Source organism: Falco cherrug, chromosome Z, assembly GCF_023634085.1.
Source record: "Falco cherrug isolate bFalChe1 chromosome Z, bFalChe1.pri, whole genome shotgun sequence".
Lineage (NCBI taxonomy): Eukaryota > Metazoa > Chordata > Aves > Falconiformes > Falconidae > Falco > Falco cherrug.
In genome coordinates this window covers 74,224,333-74,247,864 of record NC_073720.1, presented here as the reverse complement: position 1 = coordinate 74,247,864, position 23,532 = coordinate 74,224,333, and the positions used below count along the sequence as shown (strand labels likewise).

Sequence of the window (23,532 nt, the reverse complement as noted above, 5' to 3'; positions counted from 1 at the left end):
AGGTGTTAAGCCAGAGCAGAGGTTGTGCCATCGATAATCTGTTCTTGTGAAAGAAGTGTCCAGAGGCACAAGCAAAATCCTGATGCTGAAAAAGAATTAAGTGAGGAGGAAGGGATTTGTCAAAGTGCAGCAACTCCCATTTCCATGAAGTCAATTAGCCTGAGTCAGGTAAGCCCTTTTTCCAGGTGGGACTTCCCTGCAGTGTGCCAAGAAGTAATTGCACATCTGCTGGGTTGCATCAGATCAAGCAATGGGGACACGGGTGTCCACAAAGCAGCAGCAAAGAAAGTATCGTCAGCAGGAATTGTAGGCAAACTCATTATCCATGGTGGGAAGTCAAGCGATGTTGTCTGGAGAGAAGACGTAAGATTTTGTATGTCTTTTCAGACTGCTTTAAAATGGAGGAGCAGGTGGTCAGACTGCCAGCTCAGGTATTGCCTCCTGTGCCAGTGAGTGCCAAGGTGCCAGGTGGGTTTGTGAGTCTCCTCCAGTACCGCATCAGAGCCCTGCTGTGCCAGGCACCACAGGGGTGGAACCAGCCCACATCCCTCCCCAGAAAAGCAGGGAACAGGGAAGTTTATTCCACATGTCATCCTTTCCAGGTTTCTGTAGTATTTATTTTACACAGGGCTCTGTAAAATCTCCCAGCTGGCAGATTTGGTCTTCTGCAGCAGCCTGCCCATGGGAGGCCGAAGTCTTGGTACCATGTTCTCCTATACTGCTCTCACATCCTTTCCCCTCCCTGCCCTGCTCTCCATGGATAACCCCAAGGGCTGGGGTAGAGGGGGTTCTGACCAGGGTTGAAGGGGTGCATACTGCCCTTCCTGGCTTTTTGGTGCACTTGACCTTTCAGATGCACACTTGGTGTCAGACTTTTCACTGTGACCTCAGATGTGGGTCAACAAGGTTCAGACAAGTAGTGGAAAGAGGAGCAGATGCTCATGCAAGTGTAACTGCAGCACTAGGATCCCACAGCACCCCCTCAAAGCAAATCCACACGAGATACAGAGTCCTTATTCATCTCACTGTGGCACATTTTGCTTACTATTTTTATTTTTACTGTCTATTTCCACTGCCTTACCATTTAGAAAAAAAGGTTTTGGTTAATTCAAGAGAAAAGGAAAAGAAAAGTCTGCACTATAGAAGTCCTTAGATTGCTTCTGTAGGCTGGAAAAAAAAAAAAAAACCAACAAAAAAAACCAACCAACCAAAAAACAAACAGTGGGAAAAGCTCATATTTATTTACTCAGTGGTCTCTTTTCTTCAGTTCCAAGGAGCATCTTGTGTACTAAGTATGCAATGTGAGAAAGGTGAGAACTGATAAGCTTCTGAATTGCTGAGATTTATCATCATTGCTGCTGACAAGTATCATGAGCTGTCAATAACTCCTGGATGCTGGAAGCCTAATTCCCATTTGTATTAAGGATATTTGTATCTATTTTGTTGGCACATACATTTTTTTGTGCATATTCATCACATACATGCCCAGTTTGCCATCTTCTTATGCTGTCAAAGTGGTGGAAATAGGCAGATAAATTAGACTTACAGGCTTCAATATTAATTTACAGCTTTCACTGTGTCAGAAGCAATATGGAGTGACAAATTCAGTAAGTCCTTAATTAAAAAAAAAAAAACAAAACAAAAACTATCTTGTCTTAACTCATCTCTGGAGTTTTCTCAGAGAGGAAAGAAAAAAGTCAGATTGCTCCAAGGATTAAATAAATAACCCACACTTTACTTCCCTGAGCAAGTACATGTGTTATACCAGTGGGTATAAGCTTCTCACCCTAAACACAGTGACCCTGTTTCCTTGATCATGAGCTCAGAGATGGTTTGGCGTGAGTGGTCTTCCTCCATTCATGGAGATCTCTGACTGTGCAAGAGGGCTGACTTGGAAACAAAAATGAAAGACATCTTTCTCCAGATTTCTGCATGCTGAGATCTTCTCCCTGACCCTCAGGCACCCTGGCATGGTGAGAGGTCAGGCCTGTAAAGCAAATTTAAGAAATCAAAAGGCAGAGAATTAATGCTGTAAAATACTCTGTTTAGAGGTTCTCCTGCCTGCTAGGCAGAATTAGGCAGAACCTGATCTGAAATAAATTGTAATGTTGTACTATGAATACTCCTAATTTAAAAACCCATTAAACTGCTTGTAAGTAATGCCAGTATTTCCAGGAGAGCACAGTATGTTTGATACATCCTGTTGCAAGTCCAAGTAAAATCAGGTAGACCCTCTGTCCCTAGAGAGCAGTTGTTTAGACTGAAGGCCATATGGGACCGCACAGCAGTGCGGCAGCAGTCTGTAAGCATGCATTTAGCTGATAATCTGTCATTAGCTTGGCCTGTAATAAAAGGAGGTTACACAATGTTACTCTTACTACAGGCAAAGTGTGTTCTCTGAGATTCACAGCAGCTTGGCTTACGCTCAACAATTTCACACAAACGTTGGCAATTAACATCTTTCATTCTTGTGCTCAATCTCATAAACAGCAAGAGGGCTCGATCAACTGTTGATGACCTCTACAGGGTTCAGATTCATGCCATCCAGGTTCCTGGCATGGCTGTTCTTATTACTATTAATTTGATAAGAAAAATACCATTAAATTAAGAACCAAATGCCCTAAAGTGTGCCACCTGTGATACACCCATGAAGTAATAGATGTACCCTGCCTCCAAACTTCATCAGGCTAAAAAGATAGCACAGAAATACAACAGTGGAGGAGATCAGCAGAATAAAAAATGCTTTGATGTGTCAGGAAGTGGGAGAAATAAACCAACAGTCAGCTAGAAAGGCAGAAAAGAAAGGAACTATTCCTTCAGAGTAACACAAGGTTATACCAGCTGCTAATACAGTAAGGTCTATCCAGCTAGAGTTTCTCTGAAGTCCTGGGGCATCCTTGAAAAAATAGGGATTATTGCACAGGGAAGAAGAGTCTCAAACAAAACCCAAAGGTCTGAAAGGTCCAGAGTAGCCTGACAAGACAGTCTCACATCATACACAGCCACTGCAGCAGTCAGTTTCTCTCTCCCTTCTAAGTCTGGTCCATGTGCCCTTGTTCAGAGCTACCACAGCTGCAGACCTGGCTGCATTTTCACATTGGCTCCCATCTAGTATTTGAGATTTTGTAAAAACAGACAGTGGATGGGTCAAGCTCATCTCAGGGACTGCCTCAGGTCAGGTCTGGTTGGAGGTTAAGAAATGAAAGAGTTATCCAAAAATGCTATCTGAGCACATGTGGTTTTGGAGCAAGACTCTTGTTAGCCCAAAAGAGGGGGTAAATTTTCCCAGGTGTGGGAAATGCTTGGAGGGTGGTGTTGGTCTGATATGGCAATAATTTCACTTTGTGCTGGTCACAAGCAAAGTAAAAATCTGCATTATTCAGGCTGATAATGATCTCTTATAATTTCAATCAATAACTCAATCTTGAGAACTTCATAAATATTAGCTATTTTAGTCTTACTTCACCTCAGAAGACATTTCTTCAGCTTTATAGAGTTTCATGACCCTTATTTGCCTCAGATGCACAGGGGTGTTTTTGCTTTGCATTTTGCCCTCAAGTAAAAAGCCCTCCTTCCTGACACCACAAAAGGACATGGGCAAAGAGCAAACATAATCATGCAATATTTATCACACCTGCATTGCTTCTGGCATGCTCTAATAGATTTGCCTGTTATCTGTAACTGGGCACTTCCACCTCCCAGTGTGCAGATGGTAACCCCTGCCTGCTGGCAGAGAGAAACACCCAGAGAAATGCTATGCCACCTAGGCTGCTGGGACCATTTCATTTCCAAGGTCAGCGTTAGGTAAATAATAAATGCAGGTGCCTGTTTCTGCAGGATCCTTTTTGTGGCCATGGAAGCATCTTCATGGAAGCATCACCTTGTTTTTTTCCATGTTCCTGAGAGCCTCTGTGCAGGTGGACAATGGGAGCAACAGAAAGTAGCTGCTGGCAGCTGCAAGGTGTGGGGAGGATAAAGGCTACTCCAGCTCACTGTAAACAAGAGAGAGGAAGTGTAATTGTAGCTAACACTGCCTTGCCCGAAAAAAGGCTGCAGAGCACAGTTGTTAAAGTTCACGCATCAGGCATTGGTCTTTGATCATGACTGGAGGAGCTGCAAGCCCCGAAACACAAGGGTAGGTGCTAAACAGGCTGTTTATAAGGATATGATGGCAGGGTTGGGTAATTGCTTCAGCAATGACAGCAAAGCCCACAGCCATGAGGAAGGATCCTGAAGCATGCACTGACAGCTGCGAGTCCATCACCAGTCCCGGTGCAGGACTATGCTCACTGCTGCTTGTATGTGGGTACCTCTCTGCTGCTGCTCACACCCGTCTCCATGGAGAGGAGGATGTGGTCGGTCCTGTAACATGCAGCAAGATTAGTCTCTTAAAGTTGGCACCATGCCACAGGCAGAAGCTCCTGTAAGAAACAGCGGTGAGGTGAGTTAACTGTTAACTTGCAAAGCCAAAGCCCATGGCTTCATCCCTGGGAATCCTACCTCCTTTGCACATGTTGTTAAAACTGGTAAAGCAGCTCCACTATCAACCTGTTTCTATGGGGGAATGCTCTCCAACTATGGACATACCCCTAAAGCTCACTCTGTGGCTGTCTTGGCTCCTTCTGCTTCTGCCTTGGCACATGCCTGCCTCCTGCCCCTGCCACAATGTGCCGAGGGATCTCCTGCCCAGAAAACCAGGGGCTTAATTTCCCCAGTAAGCCTGGCCAGCACACCCAGATTTCCACTTACTGACAGTAAGTATCAGTCATTGCAGAAAAATCAATGCGGGACTGTGATGAGGGTTCAAAGGTCCATCATTTAAGTGGTGACTCATTAGGGAAAGACCAAGATTACTTGGTGGAAATTAGACCAAAAATTTCCATTGACTGCCAGCTGGAAAAAAACTGTGATTTTCCTCTGAACTGCAGCAATAGCTAATGAGCTGATAAGGCCTAAACCCTGCAACTTCATGTGAACAATATTAACCTTTGCCAACTGTACAGAAAGGTGCTGCACACACAACAGCAATAAGTGACAACACTGTCATCACAGGAAAAAAAAGAACTGACTGACATACTGAAAGTGTCTTGTTAAAATAAAAATGACTTTCAACAGAAGACACAAGATTTCTATCATAATGAGTACAACAAGCAGTTTGAGTCTTAAGGTCACCAAGCCAATGCGTCTCTTACCAGGACCTAGGTCCTCAGAGGAGCAGCAGGCAAACACAAGCACTGGCAGGTAGTATTTTGGAGGGCTTCACAGTGAAACCAGCAGAGAACAAGGGAGCGCAGGAATGCCGGGGAGACCACAGCATGGAGGAGGTGAAAGTCCCTGTCAACACACAAAAGACAATCCTGCAGTGCCACGAGCCTCCACCATGCTGCAAAATGCTCTGCTGACAGTCACTGCCTGGATCATGTCAAAGGTTAGAAAAGGCAGCTCTGGGAACAAAAACTACTTGAGGGCAGCTACTGCCATTGCTCAATCACATCGGGGACATGATCTTAGAGCTGAAGATAAGGTTTAATTAAACCACAAAGTGTGTGAATCCAAGTAGTTGTGCATTCTAGCCATGATAATAAGAAAAGCTGCACCCTGTGCAAACACGATATGACATTGCTATTATTGCTATGAGTAAAACACCCAGTTCGAGTCTTAAGGTCACCAAGCCAATGCATCTAGAGCAAAATTATCTCTAAGGTAAGTTTGTCTTGTACTGAAACACAGCCCTGCCCCCCTCCCCAGATTTTCTGGCTACTCAGCAAGTGAAGTTCAGCTACACTGACCATCACATCACACTTTCTGGTTGCTCCACCTCTACCACTGAACCTTCCATCCCAGTCCATCTATTTCAAAACTTTTTCCTTTTTTCCCCCTTATGTACCAACTTCCCTCCACTTCCCCTTTTTAGGTCCACTTTGCAGCCCCCTTCAGTTTACTCTCCAGTGTTAATTCCTTCTGAGTGGTATCAGACCCAACGATATCACTGGGTCATGTGTGATACCAGCTATCACGTTTCCTTGAAACTACAGGATAAATAATCTTGAAATTGTAACATGCAGATAAAAATAAAGGAGAACAGAACACTACTGAGCCATAAAGTCAACAGCAACATACCACCATCACCCACGATATCAGCGGGATGGATCCTAGCATCATTGGTGTTGTGTACAGCAGGGCTAAACCCAATGCTATGAAAGTGATGGAGAACTGGAGCAAACAAAAGGAAAATTAGATCTCTCTTTAGGCTCTTATGAGCAAGCATTTGTTTTCTCATCCTTTGAGCTACCTCCAACCATGCAAACTGAAGAAAATGTTGAATGCTCTTGCCTTTCTCTGGCCAAGATTCAAGTAAACCCTCAGGATCAACATCTTTTAGCTGAGAGGAGGAATTCAGGGAATTGCTATGCTTGCTGAACAAAAAAATTCATATATGTGGGCATATACATATATATAAGTATGTATGTATGCCTTTCTGTGCTGGTGCAGGTCTAAGACCTGAAGGTTATTTTTCAAGGTGTTTAGTGTTACCCATCAGTGCCAAATGACACTGCTCTAAATCTGAAGTTTGAAACATTTACAATTGATTACGCTGGTGTAAATGGCACTGGGGCATTGTCACTCCAGAACAGACAAGGCAGCCCGTCCGCCTCCAGCGAGTGCATTTAGACAAGCAAAATGCAGTTCAACATGCAGCTCAAGCTGGCATCATTGTCATCCTCTCTGTTTTTTGTGTGCTTGAAAGCTAGTCCAGATCAAGTGTGATGTATTCTACAGGAACATAATGAAGATGTGTACATTCTGCTTAGACAAAACAGTCATTCTTGAATCAGACAAAGGGCAGTCATTTAAACCATTGTTACAGCAGCCTGCAATCACATTCCTAACCTTTTAAAGGCAAAATTCGAGGCACTGAGGGCAAGCACTTTCCTGAAAAGAACCAAATGACATCTGTGGTCACAAAACCAGCAAATTAGCTACCAGCTCGTGAATTTTGTGAGGCACATGTTAGACACTGTGCCCAGTGACAGAACTGCAAATTGAGATGTCAGCTGCAAAAGATAGATTTTCCTGAAGTTTTGGTGTTGGGTTTTTTTTCCCCAAGGAGACTGCACTGTTTACAGCCCTCTGTGTTCCATGTTTCCAGGTATTAGATGTGGCATTTTCAGTTTGCCCTTTGGCTTCTCATTCCAGAGGATTGCAGCTGTTCTTTTATCCCAAGTCACCGCAGATTAAAAATCACGTCATTTAATCAGTGCAAAACTCTCAAAGTGACAATGTGAAACAGACATAAAGCTTCCTGAAACCCACAAAATCAAAATTAGATGACACCTTGGTTTACAATAAATTCAGAGCACTTAGTTTCTTAAGTGTTGTCAAGTACAGTAGAACTAGCTTGAGCTGACTATGTTGAAGCCTGAAAGCGTGAGATTTAGCTTTTGACAGGAAGATATTTAGTGTGCATCTCAGCAAGACAGGTGTGATAGCCAGCCTTGCTGTTCCTGGTAGTCCTCTTCTGGCGGACAGTTGATACTTCAAAGGGTGTAACTGGTTGCAATACAATGAATTGAAACCAATCCCTTTAAGTACAAAATTAGCTACAGCTGTGCAGGTGTGTCCCAACTTAGGCTAGATATGACATCCTTGATAAGTGGCTTATACCGGCAGCCAGGCTGGTAGCTGTGTCAGTGCAGCTGCGTCATCTAATTGTAAAAATAATGTTTGTTTCAGCTGAACATTTTACAGGAACTTTTCAAAAATGAAGGGCTGCACTTGAGCATAAATTACAATGTGCGGATGAAAGAAAACACCTGTGTTTTGCCTCAGACAGCCTCTTGTGCTGGGTTTGCTCCATGCTGAGCACTCAAAAGGCCTGATCTATGAATAGGGCTCCCTACTGCGAGTGAGATAATACAACAAACCATATGTCAAAATACTCCTTTCACGTCATAAGCCATGACTTACTCCAGCCTAAAAAGCTTTTGCATTTCAGAAGTGTTTCATGACATCAGACAACCAAACACACCATGCAATTATATCTCTTCCTCAGTCTTATTCCCACTGCTATGGAAGAAAGACCAAGGCACAGCCCTTGCCCCAGCTGTGGGACACTGTTCGTGCTCCCCACTGTGCCCTCTGCCCAGGACAAAGTTCCTGACACCAGGACTGCCTTGCTAAGCAAAGGTGTTTCCTTGTTCTGCATTTTGATGAGCACCTTCACAAGGAGCACTACTGTTGCCCTCTGAGCACAAGTCTCGAGTGCTGCTCCTTGGATCTGGCAGCATTTAATTGGTTCAGAATTACAGTAGCGACATTAGCAGTTTTCAGTTTGCTTTTAATTTCCAAAGCTTCCAGGTTTTCTGATAGAGGCAAAGACCTATGCCCAGCAAGTAAAAGACTGTAGCAATAGATTTCTTCCACAAGTTTGTTGTCTGTTGGCCTTGAAGGCTGAAAACCATGAGGTCAGTGTAGGCTGGCACAGTAACCACAGCCTGAACCTTAGTGGCAAATGGGACAGTGAAAGTGCACTGAGAATGAAACTCTCCAAACATGCAAGGCTTAACTGAGTTCATCAGAGAGGCAGGTTGAAATGAAACCCAAAAACTCACATAGCTGAAATCCTTTCCCTGGATTGAAAGGAGAAAAGGGCACAGCTGCTGCCTCAGTTGGTTCATGGTTTTGGTAGTTTCCCATGCAGGTTTCTTTACCTTGCCTTTTTGGGTTCCCAGTACAAGAGAGACATGGATGTACTGAAGAGAGTCCACCAAGATGATGAAGGGCCTGGAGCATCTCGTCTATAAGGGATGGCTAAGAAAGATGAGTCTGTTTATCCTGGAGAAGAGCAAGCTCTGGGGGGATCTTGTCAATGTGTACAAATACCTGTATTGTGGTGCAAAAGAGATGGAGCCAGGCTCTTTCCAGCACTGTTCAGTAACAGGACCAGAGGCAATGACCACAGACTGAAACACAGGAGGTTCAACCAGAACATCAGGAAACACCTTTTCACTATGGGAGTGACTAAGCAGTGGTGCAGGTTTCCCAGAGAGGTGGTGGAGTCTCCATCCTTGAAGATATTCAAAAGCCGTCTGGCATGGTCCTTGGCAACTGACTCTAGGTGGTCTTGTTTGGGCAGAAGGGGTTGGACCAGGAGATCCCTTCCAACTTCAACCATTCTGTACAAACACCCATTAAGGAGGAAGATGCTAAATATTGGGTCCTGGGACAGTCACGCAATGTTGTTCAAACACAGCAAACTTCATTGTTGAGAGGATGGGCCACTGGTTTTAGAAAACAAACGTATAAAAGGGATTGATTTTCACCTTTCCAAACTTTCTTACACCTTGAGGAAATGCAGGTATGTGAGTTGCCAGTGCAGAGATGAACCTGAAAGAAGGACTATTGCTGGAGAAGACATGTAACATGCAATGTAGTCATGTTGAGTGATCTCGTGTCCTGGCCACCCTGCTGCCCACCAGGCCAGGGGGGTTAAGCCATACCACAACGGGACTGTGCAAGAATTAACTGGTCCACTAACTCCGTGCCCTGAGAACTGGAATGAGCAGAGCAGGCAAGGGTGCAAGGGTATATCTCAGTGCCTCACTAGACCATAGGGCAGGTGAGATGCTGTGAAGCAAGGCAAAGGGAAATCTTGAGGTGGTGATTAGGATCAATAAACATACATCAAGCAGAATGTGAAGCTGGTATATCAGTGAAGGGAACCTGGGACTACGCCATCCACCACAACCCCCACCTACCTGAACTGGCATGGTGGCATGGCAGGATTTCCATAATTTGAGTAGCCCAAGGGGAAAATAAATGAAGGTTCCACTCTCCTCTGGTGTTGGTCAGTGCTTTACAAGGAATACATCCTCTCTCAACTGCTTGTAGGCCCATGGAAGAGGAAGCACATCTGCAGATCTCAAGGAGAATAGAAAAAGGCAAAGGAAAATTAAGAAGTGGCGATCAGTGCTCAGTGAGCTGTGCGAGCCACTCTAAAGAAATCTGAGTCAGCTTCCAACTTTTATCTTCTCCCCTCTCTCCTGCTGTTCTCTTCAGGCACCATTATAGCCTGAGCTGCAGGAGGACAGGAGATTCTTCTGGGAGCCCCAGTACAAAACTGGAGAGCACTTTTTTTCAATTAGTGGCTTGACACTGTCCTGTACCCTGCCTTTGAGCAGTCTCCCCAGGGTGAGTCACCCACGGGTAAGAGAACAGGGACTGATCTGGCAGGGAGACTGCAAGGCTGCCGATGATGGACCATCATCCCAGCTACCACTGCTCCTCAAATCCCTGCAAGCAAGACAAAAACAAAGGCCCATCAAGACTTTTACCCTTTCATCTGCTGAGACTATGGGAACATCACAGGACAGCAACCTCCTTACTGGTGCTATGCACAGGGACAAAGAACTAAAAAAGATGAGGTCAACAAGGTAACCCCGAGAACACGTGATTCATCATCCTATACCAGATATTTCCCTGCACAATTGTTTGGGCTACTGCCCACACACGCACATTGTTGCGAGCAAATGGACATGTTCACCATGCCTGCTGTGGTAAATACCACACACAGTTACCAAGCCTCCACTTGAACTTGGTGCTAACCTTTTGAAGGGAAAAATCTGAGACAACACGGTAAAAATCTGATTATCCTTTTATATCAGCCAGTAATCACAAGGACTGCTTTGTCAGATAATTTGGAGCAGTAAGAAGAGATGAATCTCTTTTCAGAAACATGTTTTACATGAACAGTGCTTTATTTGTGCTTAAAGTACCCAAAATCAAACACCTAAATGTAAGTATACATATCCATTTGGCTTTACGTAAAGTTAGAAAGTATATTCTCTCCAGAATTTTAAGATAGTCTTAATATTTAGAATGGACATTATAACATGGGAAGAAGGACTAAAAATTAAATTTAAAAGTCAGAGAAAAGTGGTAAACCCAGCACAAGAGTAAGCAGCTCCTGGCAGAAACCAGACTGTATCTCTCAGACTGTCAAGCTGGGGCCAAGCTTTCAATAGCAGATAGCAGCGGTGAGTGGTCTGTTGCATTTCTGAGCACTTCTAGCACCTCTCTACAGAAAAATAAGTAACTCTGAGACCACACTGGACACATGCAAGGACCAAGGTCTGAAGATCAGGCCAGGGGACAGCCAGCTCATGATGTTTGTAATTGCTAAACACCACATGATTCATAATTCACCCAAACTCTAGTATCTTCACTCAACTGAAACCATGAAACCACAACATAAGCTACCAGTAGATCCAAAATATGAAGAAACAGTTCAGGGAGACAACTGTACATGTCCTAGTTACACTCCTCTAGCACATGCCACCTCCATGTGACAATGTGTGACAACATACAGTGTCACACACTCTGGACCTCTGTATGAGATGGGTGATGAGCCAAGGCTGACAAAGCTGGCAGCCCTTCCTCCCTCTCTGGCAGGAGACTCAGTACCTGCTGCTGAGCATGGTGCCCCCGGTCCCCTGGGGCAGAGCCAGGACCCTGGCCCCCGCTGAGCAGAGTCACTTCGAGCCATCCTGGCCACCCATCCCCATGGCACAGAGGCCTCTGAGCATGCTTAGAAAGCATCATCCGGAAAAAAAAAAAAAAAAGAAAAATAAAGTTTTTCCTCAGCATTTACCAGAAAGCATGATGATACCAAGGCAGAAGGTCTGAAAGTTGGTAGTAAAAGGACCCAAAAGTCTTTGCATCCTGGATTTGAGTGATGCAGCATGCTTCTCCCTCCTCCTTGGGGAAGCACGGTGCAGGGCTGTGCTGTGGAAAGTCCTTCCCATGCTGGTGCTCCCTTCCGTCACCTTTGCCCACCCTTCTGCACAGCACTCCCACCATTCTCATTGGTCATCCTCATCTGCTGGCCAGCAATTTACGTTGTGTTTCTGCAGCTGCAGTTTTTTCCATTTTATTAAGTTCAAATTCTGGCTATATCTAACTAGATCTTTCCAGCTACACTTTTTTTTTAGCTCCTCAGTGCCAGAAAGTTATCTTAAGTGCTTTGCCTTTACTTGGACCTTTGGAGGGAGGTGAGGGAAATAGGGAATTTCAAGACTTCTGGAAAATAGCAACTTTACCAACTCCTCTCTGAAATAAGCATGCTTCTGTTTCTCTTTTTAAGCAAAGCCATTTGTTAAATCACTCACTGCAGTGAATTTTAGGTGTGCTCAATACTTCACAGGAAGAAATCCTGGGTAGAAAAAACACAAGGAGGCTAACGTATTTCCCCTCTTACAAACCAGAAAAACCCCAAGTGTGCTTCGACACACAGATAAAAATACTAATGGTCCAATTCTGTACTCAGCCATCCATCGTAAGGCATGAATGTTACAATGGTTGCACCACTAGAAAATTGCACCCACTGCAAATTTTTCCATAGCCATCGCACACAAGCAAACTGTAATGCATAGAAGGAATATTATCTGAGTAGTTTGCAAAGATGCGCAGGTGCAGTCAAGGGCAGGCTGCCTGCCTGTCCCCAGAGAGCCCACTTGGTGTGGCAGAGGCTTTCCTGCAAACCAAAACTAAGCTCCCTAATGCAGCCTGGCTTCTGCCTGCCTGAAGGGAACTTGTCTGCATGGGGTGTTGACAGAAAATTACCCTCCATCACCATTTGCAGTACAAAATACAGTGCCAGTTCCCACACAGAGATACAGCAGCTAAAACTGTCCCCAGTGTGACAGTCCAGGAGAGACAAGACCAAGAAGTCCCAAGATCTGCCTGCAATGTGCCAGATTTTCCTGATAGTAAATGCTGAACAAAATCAACAACGCAACAACAGCCAGAGATATTTTGGGTTGACTCATGGCTTTTCTCACAAAGATTTTATGAAAAAAAAACCTACATGGAATTGTTAAGCATTGTTCCATAGGCTTGTCCCAGGTCAAGCCATGCTTTGGTATGCAAGAGTTTCCTTTTGGGCTGCAATCCAAAGGTTTTTGACAGATCTGATTTCACACAGATGTTCCAGGATTTTGCAGCTTTTTGTGGGGAGTTTTTCTGTGCATTAATAGAAATGCTTTTTTGAAACAAATTCCTTGTAAGATTATCTCAGCTTGAGGAATCATGCTGCAGGTAGCATCCATGCCTATATATCCCACATACTTCCTACTTTCATCCCTTGCACAAAGCTGTCATTTATGCTTTGCCACACTGTACAGCTGCAGTAGGATGAGGCCAAGGAGCTATTCAAGACAAATGGCACTAAAGATACAGGCATGCAGGGTGCTTCCTTTCTCAGGAAGACTATGTTGTTGCCTTTGTCTGTCTTTTTTTTTTTCATTCCTATTCCACTCTGCAAGATGAAAACAATCAGTGCTGCCAGAGAAACAGAAAGCCAGTAGGTAACAGCGATGACCAGCCACAGGCTTGCATCAGTTTACATCAGCCAGGCTCACTCCTTAGAGAACAATTTTACTTTATCCTGGAGCCTCAGATCTGAGCTCCCCCTCCATTCTCAGGCATGTGCAATGGAGGGGGTGTGAGCTTAGCCATTTTGTGTTTCTGTGTGGCTAATGCAGGATTGCTGCTCTGTGACAGTAAAAAGCCTGTAGGAAGACCCAATAATGAGCAGATACTGGCCTGTTTGACCTGGCTGACTGACGTGAGGGTTGGAAAACTTATTACCATGTTCCTAGCCCCCTTTGCTGGTGTTCAGACAATAATGTCCGGGATGGGCCGGCAACCCATTTGCCCACCAACCGGAGGGCTGTGCCACACCATTGCTACCAGGGCAGTACTTGGTCAGCAAGTGCAGCTGGCTGTGGGATGCTGTTCACGTGCCAGTGAGTTTGCTGGGATTTAACTCTCCCCTGTTAAACAGTAAGTTCCTGGGACGTGAGGTGCTGCTCTCCAGGTGCCAGCCAAATAGACATTCTGAGAAAACACACCTGGAAGATGTTTGCTTCACACAGCTATGCTTGACCTAGATGCTATCATGTACATCACGGTCGAACATCAAAGCAGCATGCCTCGAGGAGTGGCTCTTTGTGCCGTGGGCTGCGGAAGCCCTGCGTCCTGCCACCTGGTCAGCAGTGCCCACGTCCCCAGCACTGTGTTGGGCATGGCACCACGTGTGCCACATGCTCCACTCCCCCGGGTTAGCTTTTGCGCACCCAGACTTGGCTTTAGCAAAACTGGAGACCCAGTGATGGGGCTGTGCTCTCAGTGGAACAGGGAAAGGGTTGGTAATGAGAAAAATGATGGCATGCAGTGTTACTAAAGCTGGCTTTCAGAAAAACTTCCCATATTAAACAGCTGTTCAGATGTCAAAAAACAAGGGGGGGAAGAAAAAAAAAAAAAGAAGCAGTAAGGGACCAGTGCTATCTGCAAAGCTCATCAAAGTCCAAAAGCTAAATCAAAATCTTTTAATGAGGATAAATAGTAAACACCCAGAATAAAGATAATACTTGAGATATTTAGATAATACTAGAGACAGCCTAGAAGAAAAACAGCATGGTATGTGGCATTTAAAGTGCTCAGTTTCAGCCTGCTTCTGCTCAGGTCACAGCTCTGATGTTGTTAGGAGCAAGTTACACCACGTGGGTTGCGATGATGTGCAGTAGAGGCTCTGGGTCTTCATGGCATTTACACATCTATGAAGCCTGAAGGTCCTCAGACTGGTTTCTGCTCTCACACAGTGCAGCCACCTCTGCGGGCACACAGCAAATACCACAGCACAGTTTTCTCACTACCCCTTGTCCCAGGCATGAGTGTAGTGCTGCAGCAGGTGTGCAAACATCTGCCCCATGTGTTTCCAAGGAAAAAAAAAAAATGTTCAGCTTCCCCTGTGCAGTGTCCAGGGGCTTTGTCCAATGTCATCAACATACAGCACTTTCTGTGTATTGTTTTGGTAGAAGGACAGCCACAAAACTTTGTGCTCCTTCCTGAGTACATGGCCTGAAAGAGCAAGTCCAAGGTACATGCACAATGACTTAAATCTGCAGAAGACATTTGCAGACATGGACACCCAAGAAATGCTAGTCTCAGTGAAGCTATTCATTAGGAAAGAGCAGTTATAGCTAAAAAAGACTAATTCCAAATAACACTGCTGGCAAATCCCATTCAAACAAGACACGGAGGACGTATCCATCGCCTTATGCATCATATTAATGCACCATTGTCAGTCAAACCAGAATGAAGAGGGTGGAAGATACTAGATTTTAAACTGGCAGCCTTTTATATTTTTGCACTGGAACAAATGAAGACAGTGAGGAATCCAGCCCTGTGGCTCCTAGATAAATAATAAAGCTTCTCAGGAATAGGATATGCTACCTTGTAGAAGAAGTCAAAGCTAAGATCTTGATTTTGCTTGTATTTCTGTAACATCTGGTACCTTGCTGAAAGCTTACTGTGTTTTAACAAAAGGTCTTTTTAGAAAGTAGGAATGCAAACACCTCCAGACAGCAGTCAGGCAAGCATGCAAATCAAAAACTTTTTTCATTTACTAAAATAAAGTGTTATATATTCAATAGAAAATAAAGAGGAGGAGGTTTATTAACAGTACATTTTCTAGTTTTTTCCTATTTACATGCATGCACAAACAGGCATGCCTTATATTTATTTAAAATAACATAAAATGCATCATCCTAAAGAAAATAAAATAGGAGTTAATATGCAAGTCAATATATTTAGTTTGAAAGTGAATAAATTGCATATAAATACGATATGCACATGGTTAATGTTGCTTAGCTAGCTTAAAACCAAACCTAATGCAACATGCAACTCAAATTCCCACAGCTTAATATATGTTATGACTGAGCTGCATGCTTTAATGCCCATTCATAAAACCTAAATCACTTAGCCCAACATCCAAAAACCAGCATGTGCACTGAAACCTGGGCTAAGCCACTAAAAGCAACACTGTCTGAGGGTGTGAGTGCACTGCAGCTTGTACTGCTGGTGGTGCCGGCTGCTGTGGTTCTGTTCCTCCCGCCAGCCACCAGACGCTTCACTGACCTCTTCCACATAAAACAACAAACAAACAAACAAAACCTCCCCCAAAAAATCCCTCCAAGTCCAACCCTGAATACTTTTCCTGCTTTGCAGCTGGATTTAGTTTGCTGAAACAGCTTTGCAAAGAGTTTAGCAATCACTGCAGCCAGAGCCAAGGAGGGGCATTCAGAAGCTGTCTTGACTTCCATGGCCTCTACCCAGCTGCACCCATGCCTTGAAGCTGTCAGGTGCTCTAATTTCTGCTGCTAAGGGTCTCTTTCAAGGCATGCCTACAACTTGCACGGTCTTGTCAAGCTCAGGGAGCCCACGCCCCATGCCTCAGCCCGCTGGAGGACCAGCAAACACATTTGTCTAAACCAAGACAGTTGCACTTCTCAGGGACTCATGATAGGTGCCAATCTTTGCACCAGCTTTCTGAATACCAGGACACTCAGACAGCAGCTTTACCCAGCCTGCCTTCCTCAGTGCCCTAAAGCATCTCCAGAGCATCCCCATTCCAACACCCCGTGGCTCCGCTTTCCAAGTTAGAGACAGTGGGCTCTGACAGAGAGCCTGTGCATACCCTGAACTCAGCAGAAAGCCATGCTACACCCACCACATGTGCTGCCTGTTCCCACATCTCACCACCCCACCAGGCATGGCATGAGCAGGACCAGCTGGTGGTCAGCGTGGTGGTGGCCATTAAGCCACCACAGCTGCCTCTGTGTTTGTGCTCCAGCAAGCAGCAGGCTTTTCCCACATGCAAGTCCTTCAGGAAGGTGCACACCAGCAGGACATGCATGGATGGCTTCTGTGTGAACTGGTACCACCTGGAAATGGAGAAGAAGAGCAAACATGGAAAGAGCAATGTTGGTCCTTGCCTGCACCAAGCATACAGAAGAGGACGCACCTTGTTCCCATAGATGTGCTGTTGGGCAGGGAGAAGCTGCCTGTGTCTGCACTTGGCTGGGAGAGGAGAAATGGGAGGCAAGAGAGGAAAGAGTAAATCTAGAGGTAAGATGAAGACACTAGGAAGATCAGACAGGAGAAGAGGGAAGCCTGGCAGAAAGACAGGAGGCACAGGGGCAAAGAGGAATGCTTGATGTGAAGGATGGTTTGTAGATTCCCTCACCCAGAAAAGATCACTGTCATCCAAAAATGCAATGAATGCACTCAGAATCTGTGCCCAGATACACACATCAGGGATATACAAAACTGTCCTGGTTTCAGCTGGGATGGAGTTAATTCTGCTCTTAGTAGCTGGTGCAGTGCTTGTTGGTTTTGGTGTGGCAAAAATACTGTTAACACACTGAAGTTTTTGGTTGTTGCTGGATGATATTTATGCCAAGTCAAGGACTTTTCAGTTCCTTGGGCCCTGCCAGCAAGAGGGCTGGAGGGGCACGGGAAACTGGGAGGGGACACAGACAGGGCAGGGGTGCCCCAAACTGGCCACAGGAATATTCCATACCATGTGATTGATGTCATGCTGAGTATGTAAGTGGGGGGGAGGTTGGGGGGGGGTGGAGCAGGAAGGGGGCCACACTCAGTGTTAGGCATTTGTCTTCCCAAGTAACTGTTACACATGACGGAGCCCTGCTTCCCTGGGGATAGCCAAACACCTGCCTGCCCATGGGGAGTAGCAAAAGAAAATGTTTTTCTTTGCTTGCATGCACAGCTTTTGCTTTACTTATTAAATTGTTCTTATCTCAACCCTTGACTTTTGTATTCCTTTCCGAACCTCCCCATCCCTCTGGGTGAGAGGGGAGTGAGCGAGCAGCTGGGGTCAAACTGTGACAAAACCCCATTTATTTTCTATTTTCAACCAGTTATTTCAGGAATGACTGATGGAGCCACCAGTCACAGTCAATGATTATAATCAGCAATCCATTTGTATTGTTTCCCTTTCAGGCTTAGAAGGACATAATTGGCTTTTGGTTCAGAGTAATAGAATGCTTTTTCCCCTATTTATACTGAAGTAAAATAATTTCAGATTCACAAACCGAATGCTTGCACAAAGGCTTGAATGCTGCTTCCTGGCTGAATGCATCTATTTGTTCATTAACCCATAATACAGACAAGAAATTCTGGCAGGCCTGACCAGCTGTGTTACACTCCTGAACCAAACATACTCTTTGAAGTCTGGGTGTAGGCAGGAGAGCCTTACTAGTGCAGCCTAGTGATGCCTACAGCACTTTCAGTTCCATCTGTCATCAACAGAAGTTCAAAGTCTTCAAAAGCCCAAGTCCAGTTAGACCCTCAACAGTACACAGTAGCCAGAAACTAAGTAAGTGAAAACCAGACTTGGTATTCTGGGTTTGGGGGGTTTGTTGGTGGTTTTCGGTTTGGTTTTTGTTTGTTTGGTTGGTTGGTTGGTTGTTGTTGGTTGTTGTTTTTTGTTTTTTTTTTTAATCTGGCACAAAAATGAGAGGTTGCATAGTTATTGATTCCTGCTGGTAGGAAGTATCAGAAAACACTCAGCTTCTCCTGCAACAAATTTTACCTACAGTTAACGAATTAACATGGCAAAAGCCCAAATATTCAGGTGCTTTACATAGCTGCTTGTAATAGCTTGCCAGTTAGGCAGACACACAGCACAAAGGTTAAAGAAACATAACTGAGAGACTAGATATGCACCTAGTCTGTACAAAGGAAAATTGCAAGGACTTAGAAGGAGCCAGTAAAATAACTTGATTTATATGATTAAGACTTGCCATCAGGAGGACTCAAATACACTTGCTACAAAGGGCTTTTATCAGAGATCGGAAATATATTAGGGTATGCATTGCTCTGGCATACACGCTCCCTTTTTACAGAATGTTGATGCACATATGACAGAGAGGCGGTCGTGCTGTCATTCAGAAGAACCTGGTATGGCTGGAGAAATGGGCCGACTGGAACTTCCTGAAGTCCAGCAAGGAGAAGTTCAAAGTCCTGCACCTGGGAAGGAACAACAGCAGGCACCAATATATGCTGGTGGCCAACTGGCTGGAAAGCAGCTTGCCACAAAAGGATCTGGAGGTGCTGGTGTTCACCAAGTTGAACATGAGCCAGCAGTATGCCCTTGCTGCAATGAAGACTAGTGGTGCCCTAGGCTACATAAGGAGAAGCGTTGCCAGCAGGTCAAGGGAGGTGATCCTTCCCCGCTACTCAACACTGGTGAAGCCACCCCTCCAACAAGTTCATGAAAATGCCACAAAGGTGATTAAGAAACTGGAGAATCTGACATATGAGAAGCTGAGAGAGACGGGATTGCTCAACCTGGAAAAGAAAAAAGCTCAAGGGGATCTTATCCATGTGTATAAATACCTGATGGAGTAAAAGAGGTGGAGCCAGGCTTTTCTTAGTGGTGCCCAGTGAAGGACCAGAGGGAACAGGCCCAAGCTGAAACACAGGAAGCTGCCCCTGAACATCAGGACACACTTTTGCTATGAGGGTGGCTGAATAGGTTGCCTACTGAGTTTGTAGAGCCTCCATCCTTGGAGATGCTCAAAAGCCACTGGATGCAGTCCTGAGCAACCTGCTATAGCTGACCCTGCTTTCAGCAGTGGGGCTGGACTAGGTCTCCAAAGGTCCCTTCCCACCACAGCTACTCTATGGGTCCAAGATTCATGTCTAATTCTTTGGGGGGGGAACGGCACTACAGCTCCCCGACAGCAGCACATGCATCTGCTTTTGGATGGACAAGGGAGTAAGAAGGTCCTGTGCTACAAGGATGCTCATGGTGGGCTATTTGGTGCTGCTTGCAGCAGCAGTGATTATTTATCTTCCACCGAAGAATCAAATTCTCCATTTTACCAAAAGCAGCATGGACCCTCTCTGGTAGGGAGTAGAAATTCTTTTGTCACACAAAGTTTTCTTAGTCTGGCGTCTTCTGATTCATTGCCTACGGACTTGTGGATATCTGTAGAGTACTTCTAAAGGACACACAGAAATTAACTCAGCAAAGTAAGCCTGTGATAAAAAGTCTTCAACAGACCATCCAGGAAAAAGTTTAAGGATCTATGAACTGGGCGAACAGAGGATAAAGGCTGCCTTTGAGTTAGTCAATCTGATCAAACTCAAGTGGGTGGTGATGCACTTTTCTCCCCTCAATATAGGCTTCAGCTAGGTGTGGAGAAAAGTCTAGGAACCTGAAACATTGCTAAAGAGATGGGTAGCAAGGACGTGTCTTTTACAGGAATACTGCAGTGAGACTCTGCAAACAACCTACTTATCTTTGAATAAATGCTAAGTGAAGACTTCCCTTTTTTTAATTTTTTTTTTTTTTTTCTTCTATTGCCACCATGGTAGGAAACAGTCCCTAGCAAGGGACTGCTGAGCATCAGCTGTGTCAGACTTACACTGTCTCCATGCTGTGGTACATAGAATCACATTCACCAACCAGCACTCGAGTGTGTCCTTCAGTGCCCTCTCGTTTTCATCCATTGCTAACAATATGGAGGAGGTGGTCATTTCCCTTTGCTTAGGTGAAACACATCAAGCCACTGATGTCAGCGTTGCGATGGGAGCAAATGGCTGTCACAGATGCAGCAGACATCAGAAGTGGCTGCAGTGCAAACCAGGTGAAGGCACACAGCAGGGAAGTTCTGGTGCATAGCAATGAAATGGAAGAGCTTCAGTCTCTTCAGACACTTAACCATCTCTGGCAGCCCCCAAAAAAGGAGGAAAAATGGCCTATTTAGGATAACAACAACAACAACTTCCTGGGGAGTGAGAAGCTCAAAACAGTTCACAGCCAGAAGAGGCAAAAAAACAGCAATGTGGTACTGAGAGTAATAAATGGACCAATTCCACAGTATATTTTTAGAGAGGAAAGCTGCTGGGTTTTGGAGGTGGCAGAAAGGGGTTAGTAAAAAGGGCCTCCTTTATTCTTTAAGATACTTTCCTTTAGGATCTGGTCTGAGTTTAGACTTAAAGCAACAGCAGTGAATGCTACTCATGCAGTGTAAAACGTCGTAACTGTGTGGCCAGCAAATTGTCCTCTGTGGTCCTGCCACCTATCGCCATCTGTGCCAGCCATTTGAAGGGCAATTTCCCCTGGGATACCTGGTAGCACTTTTATTTTGAGCAGCTCTTTGGGTACATGGCCGCTGGGCATAACTGCTGCCGAGCTTAGGCCACTTCACCAAGACTCTATGAAAACCAGCCTCAAGGCAGACCCTATGCACAGGTACAGTCCTTCTTGCTTTGTGGACTTGGTTTTATTACTTTGTATGTCAATAGAGAATAGGTTCACTGCTCAAAAGCAACAGACTGCCTAAGGCAGAAAAGCACCAGCTTCTCTGTTAATCATGGAACAGAGCACTGGAAATGCCAAATTTCACTTCCGGTGCTCATTTCAGCTACAGCTTTAAGCCAAATGAAATAATCTCTTTAGCCATCACCTGCTGCATACAAAAGCGATCTGCTTGACAGGCAAAGCACAAAAAGGTTATGCAGTTGTATTCTGGCTGCACAAAGACTGTGTTTATGGAAGTACCACTGAATGTCAAATAGGACTGTTCACTCCTAGCAGAGTTAGCATACTGCTGACACATGACGAGATCATTGTTGGTGTCAGTCTGCATACAGACAAGATACACTTTATGTTCACATGCAGTCAACCTTGACCACATGCTACATAGGTCTGCTTAACTGTCATCATAATTGCAGGAGGATGCCTGAAACCCACCAACGTTTTAAGTCTGTGCTGTTCTAGTATCTGGAAGTAAGGCTGTTCCTAGTCCAAACCACCAGGATTAGACAGGTTGTACTTACAGGACAACGCTCCTTCTAACATCTGCCAGCTCGCTTCTCCCTCCCCAATATGCTGCCTGCTTTAGACAAATGGACTCCCCAGGTCCCACAGCATCAGCAGAGAACCTGCATGGTAGGGAAAACCACCATACCAGCAGCAATGTCAAGATTAAACGCCATCTCAAAGCTGCAGACACTCCTAGACTTGGGGAACGTCCAGATCTGTCTGCTCCAGCTGCAGCTCCCTCCCCATTCAGCCAAGGTGCCAACAGTGACACACCATCCTTATCCTACAAGTCATCTGCTGGAGTCTGCATGCCAGTGAACACTCCCAAGACATGGGGAACCAAAATGAAAAGGTCTCCAACTGGTCTGTAACCAGGAGACAACAGCTGCAAGTTCTCACATCTTGCTACTCAACTGCAGGGTGGGCAGCAAGCCCTGCTGTCTTGCTTCCCTCCTTTGCTAGCCACCCTACATAACCCTAGAGCAGATCCTGCTGAAAGCCCCATGTCATTCACAGGAAACAGGCTTATTCTAGAGAGCTAGCTTTGAGAAACATCTTGGAGGTGTCCGCCTCTAGGCAAGAACCCTTAAAAACCTTTCTAAGGTTTCACCTCTGTGTTATTCTTTGTTATTACCCAACATACTGCGGAAGTACCCCGACATACCCATATTCCTTCACTCTGGAGCACTAGTGACAGACAAATTTAACCTGCATTCACTACAGTTCGCTCCCTGTTTCTGCTCCCCCTCCTGCACGTTTCTGTCCTAGGGGGAAAAACTCCTGTTACAAAGACCTTCAGGGCAAAACAGTTGTCCCAAGAGGGAAGCGCAGAAGCCAGTGAAACTGAATAGAAAGGAGTCAAGGTGACAAAAGTCTATGCCTTGTCTTGCTTAGCTTTTGGGGGGCTGCCAGCTAAGGAAGCACCCCTCCGTAGAGAGTTATTGAGATGACCCAAAAGGCTAAATAAGTAAAACATTGTTCAAGTTTATTAGTAAAGGAGTCCAGGGGGAAGAAGAAAAAAAAAAAAAAAAGCGCCACCCTGGTATTTTTCTGAGCTTTCCTCTGTCTGCTGAGAGATGAAACGAAACTCAATACCAGTCCCAGTGGCTCATGATTTATTTAACTTTGAGCTGCTGGCTTTTTATATTAGAAAAACATTATTTTACCTGTCTGGTGCACCTACAGGAAAGAACAGGCTTGTCAAAAAAGTCAAGGCTTCTTGAAGATTTTATTTTGGTAATAGTACATATATTTTTTATATAAAAGTTCATATATAAAAATGTATGCACATATAAATTTGTATCTATAATTGTATGTATGTGCAAGTAGAAAAATAAGCTTAATTATACATACTGACAGAATCCCCCAACGGCTTCAATAGTTTCTCCGTATTTTCTCGTTTCCACAAGGTCAGGGAGTCTTTTGAATGTGTTACTGCATTTGACATGCATACCATACAAATCTTCCCTTGTCTCTGCACCTCCCCCCAATATTTTGGTATCAGAGAAAAGGAAGGAGCCACTGCCACCAAAGATAAGTTACTGTGGAATATATATATATATATATATATAAAATACTCCTTCAGGCAACAGGCAAGCCTCAAAGGAGGAAAAGCTACTCATCATACAGGAAGGGCAAGGGGGAAGCCTAGCAGAGCTTTAGATTCGAGCTCACCAAAACCCTGTGAGCTGACCGAAGTTTAACACAGGCGCAGAGGATGCAAAGCCCAAGTCAAGAACAGTAACTCCCTTCATTTCAAAGCCCAGTGAAGAAATTTTTGACAGCTCCTGTTTCATGCTCCCAGTGACCTTACTGGCTTCCTGCACAGGCACACG

General features: G+C 44.9%; 1 long non-coding RNA gene across 1 annotated transcript; it reads right to left on the bottom strand.

Moving 5' to 3' along the window:
• Positions 1-608: 608 nt before the first annotated feature.
• Positions 609-21,860, bottom strand: LOC106631324 (uncharacterized). Its single transcript, XR_008730384.1, has 6 exons — positions 21,712-21,860; positions 9,759-9,921; positions 5,193-6,213; positions 4,311-4,421; positions 3,881-3,992; positions 609-1,987 (listed from the first exon to the last, which is right to left on the bottom strand). It is a non-coding gene; the product is annotated as an uncharacterized LOC106631324 (long non-coding RNA).
• Between the last annotated feature and the right edge of the window lie 1,672 nt (positions 21,861-23,532).